At 46.5% G+C, this 4,102-nt stretch overlaps 1 long non-coding RNA gene across 1 annotated transcript; it reads right to left on the bottom strand.

Annotated features, from left to right (window-relative positions):
• Positions 1-943: 943 nt before the first annotated feature.
• Positions 944-3,158, bottom strand: LOC121365732. The gene is made up of 2 exons (XR_005957063.1): positions 3,004-3,158; positions 944-1,429 (listed from the first exon to the last, which is right to left on the bottom strand). It is a non-coding gene; the product is annotated as an uncharacterized LOC121365732 (long non-coding RNA).
• Between the last annotated feature and the right edge of the window lie 944 nt (positions 3,159-4,102).

Here is a 4,102-nt window from a genome sequence, read left to right as displayed (position 1 = left end):
TCCCCTCAAACACTCCCAGAGGCACTCCTGACCTAATTTGCATCTCATTTGCATAAATGTGCCCCAGACACTCTCAGGACCTATCAAGTAACTGTCCTGTGCACTTCATTATAATCTCATTTGCATAAGAACCCATTAATTTCCTTCCCCAAACACCCCCTCAGAGAACCTGCCTGCAGCCCTGTTTTGCATCTCATTTGCATAAATGCTTCTTAACAGCCCCCAAATACCACCCGGACCCATCCAGTAACTGGTCTGTGCCCCTCATTAGCATGTCATTTCCATAAGAAATCCTTAATATAATCAACTGCCACAGAGAAGTCTCCCACAGCCCTCATTAGCATCTCATTTGCATAAGAAACCATTAAGTTCCCTCAAAAGTCCCCAAACCCCACCCAGAGACCCCCCCTGCAGCCCTAATTTGCATGCATTTGCATAATGCTTCTTAACACCCCCTCGATCTCCCCAAGACTACTGCAGAAACTGTCTACAGCCCCTCATTAGCATCTCATTTGCATTAGAACACATTCATTTCCCCCCAAACGTCCCCAAAACCCCCCAGGCAACCACCCTGTACCCCTAATTTGCATCTTATTTGCATAAATGCTTCTTAACAGCCCCAAGTTCCCACAGGGCCCCTCGAGAAGCCATTCTGGGTACCTCATTAGCATCTCATTTGCATAAGACCTTAATCCACACTAAACCCCCAAAACCCTTCCAAGGATTCTCTCAAGCCCTTAATTTGTATCTCATTTGCATAAGAACACCTAAATTTCCCCCAAAATACTTCCAGAGACTCCCCACATCCCTCATTAGCATCTCATTTGCATAAACACCCCCAACCCCCCAGCACCACTGCAGAGACCATCTTCAGCCCCTCATTAGCATCTCATTTGCATAAACAACCCCCAGATCCAAAAGGACCAATCAGGACACAGCACCATCGGATCCACCAATCCCCACTGGCTGCCTTGGCCTGGCCCCACCCACTTCCGCCATTTTGGGGGCGGGGCCTCAGCCTTACTGGCCATATTGGGGGCGTGGCCTTTATTTTGTCAGCCATATTCGGGTGTGGCCTTTGTTTTTTCAGCCATTTTGGGGGCGTGGCCTTTGAGCTGGTGGCCATCTTGGGGGCGTGGCCTCAGTATTGTTTGGGGGCGTGGCCTGCAAATTGTCAGCCATCTTGGGGGTGTGGTCTTGATGCCATTTTTGGGGCGTCGTCTGCGAATTATCAGCCATCTTGGGGGCGTGGTCTCAGCATCATTTGGGGGCGTGGTCTGCGAGTTGTCGGCCATCTTGGGGGCATGGTCTGGGCGCACCGGCGGCCATCTTGGTGGGCGTGGCCTGGCTCAGGCGGCCGCCTCGAGGTCCCCCATGCGGAGGGTCCCGGTGTCGTCGCCGGGGCGCAGCCCCCGCCAGCGGGAACGCCCTGGATTGGGGTGAAAATCCAACATTTTGGGCAAAAAGACCCATTTTGGGGGAAAAAAAAAAAATTTGGGGTAGGAAAAAGGATCTGGCGGGAATTGAGGATTTTTGAGGTGAGAAATGGAGATTTGGGAGCTAAATTTTGGGGGGTTGCAGAGGTTTAGAGACAAAATGGGACAATTTTGGAGTAAAAGAGGAAATTTGGTACAAAAATGGTGATTTTTGGGGTAAAATGAGGAATTTTGGGGGCAAAATCAAAGTTTTGGGCTCAAAATAGAGCATTTGGAGCAAAAATGGGGGATTTGAGGGGGAAAAAAGGCAATTTTGGGGTGATTTGGCACTGAAAATTTGGAGTGTGGGAGAGGGAGGGTTTGATTTGGGACAAAAAGGGGAAATTTAGGGTGAAAATTAGAATCTTGGGGGGAATGTGGGATTTTTGGGGGGAAATGTGTGGATTTGAGGGAAAATGTGGGAATTTTGGGATCCAAATGGGTGATTTGAGGGCAGAAGGGCAAAGTTTGGGGAAAACGTGGAAATTTTTGACAAAAAATGAGAAATTTGGGGTGAAAAGAGCTCAATTTTGGGATTCAAAAGGGTGTTTTAGGGCAAAAAGGATTTTTGGTGAGAAAATCTGCAATTTTGGGGAATTTGGGGGTAAACTGGCAGTTCTGGGAGAGAAGGGGCAAATCTGGAGTCAAAATGGGCATTTTGGGGCAAAATGGCCAATTTTGGGACCAAAGGAGAAAATTGGAGGAGAAAATTGGGCAATTTTGGGGGGAAAACTTAATTTTGGACTAAAATGGGAAATTTGGGGTCAAAATGGGCAATTTGGTGTCAAAATGGGCAATTTTGAGCGGAAAATGTTAATTTTTGGATATAAATGGGGAAATTTAAGGTCAAAATGGGGCTAAAATGGTCAAGTTGGGGTAAAAAATGGCTGATTTTGGGGTAAAATTGACAAATTTGAGTTAAAATGGGGATTTCAGGGAAATTTGGGAGTAAAAATGGGCGATTTGGAGCAAAATGGTTATTTTTTGGGCTAAAAGGGACAATTTTGGGTTTGAAATGAGAGATTTGGAGGTCAAAATGGACAATTCTGTGGTAAAAGGGAGGAATTTGGGTTAAAATGGGAGGTCTGGGGATGATTTGGGATCAAAATGGGCAATTTGGGGGCAAAAGGGTCAATTTTTTGGTCAAAACTGGAGAAATTTGGGTCCAAATGGGCACTTTGGGGACAATTTTGGAGTCAAAATGGGGAAATCTGGGGCAAAAGAGTCAATTCTAGAGTAAAATGTAGACATTTGAGTCAAAATTGGCTCTTTGGGGACAAAAGGTCTTTTTTGGGCTAAATTGGGGAAATTTTGATTAAAATGGGAAATTTGGGGGCAGTTTTGGGATTCAAGTGGGGAATTTGGGGTCAGAATGGCCAAATTTTGGACCAAAATACAGAAAATTGGGTTAAAATTTTGCTGTTAGGGGCAAAATTCTCTAATTTCTGCCTGACAAGGGGAATTTTAGGGTTAAAATGGGGGATTTGGGGACATTTTGGGGTCCAACTCCTCCCCTGCCCCCACTCACCCCTCCTCCTCCGCCACAGCCAAGCAGCCAATAAGATCACCAGGAGCAGCAAGACCACGCCCACGCCGCCGCCGATGACCAATGGGAAGAAGTCGAACTCATCTGGGGGCGAGAAACCCCCTCAAAAAAGAAAAAAAGCTGGGTTAGCAAATACCCCAAAAACCCCAAAACTGACCCAAAATAAACCCTTGCCCCAAAACCACCCCAAAAACAACCCCAGGGTCAGGAAATACACCAAAAATCCAAAACCACCCCAAAAATCTTCTGGGTCAGCAAATACCCTAAAACCCCAAGCCACACAAAAATCTCAATCCCAGGGTCAGGAAATACCCCAAAATTCCTAAAACTGCCCCCAAAAACTCTTGGGTTAGTGAATACCCCAAAAACCCCAAAACCACCCCAAAATAACCCCTGGGTCAGCAAATACCCTAAAACCACCCCAAAAAAAACCCTGGGTTAGCAAATATCCCCAAACCCCCAAAACTGCCTCAAAACCATCCCAGGGTCAGCAAATACCCCAAAACCACCCAAATAAACCAATGCCACGGTCAGCAAATTCCCCAAACCCCAAAAACACCCCAAGAAGATCTCATGGTCAACAAATACCCCAAAACCATCCCAAAAAAAAGAACCCCAGTGTCTGCAAACACCCCATAAACCCAAAAACCACCTCAAAAACAACCCCTGGATAAGGAACTATCCCAAAACCCCCCAAAATACCCCAAAAAGAACTCATGGTCAGCAAATACCCCCAAACCTCCCAAAAGTGCCCCCAAAAAACTCCTGGGTCAGCAAATTCCCCAAAACCACCCCCAAAAAGCCTCATGATCAGCAAATACCAAAAAAATCCCAAAATGACCCCAAAAAATAACCCTTGGGTCAGCAAACATCCCAGTAAACCCTAAAGTCACCCCAAAACAGCCCCATGGTCAGCAAATACCCCAAAAACCCCACAACCCCCTCAAAAAAACCCTGGGTCATCAAATACCCCAAAACCCCAAAACTGCCTCAAAACCACCCCAGGGTCAGCAAATGCCCCAAAACCACCCCAAAAACAACCCCAGGGTCAGGAAATACACCAAAAATCCTAAACCACCCC

Source organism: Pyrgilauda ruficollis, unplaced genomic scaffold (genome assembly GCF_017590135.1).
Source record: "Pyrgilauda ruficollis isolate IOZ18807 unplaced genomic scaffold, ASM1759013v1 scaffold998, whole genome shotgun sequence".
In the NCBI taxonomy this organism is placed as follows: Eukaryota; Metazoa; Chordata; class Aves; order Passeriformes; family Passeridae; genus Pyrgilauda; species Pyrgilauda ruficollis.
This window is presented reverse-complemented; position numbering and strand designations above follow the sequence as displayed.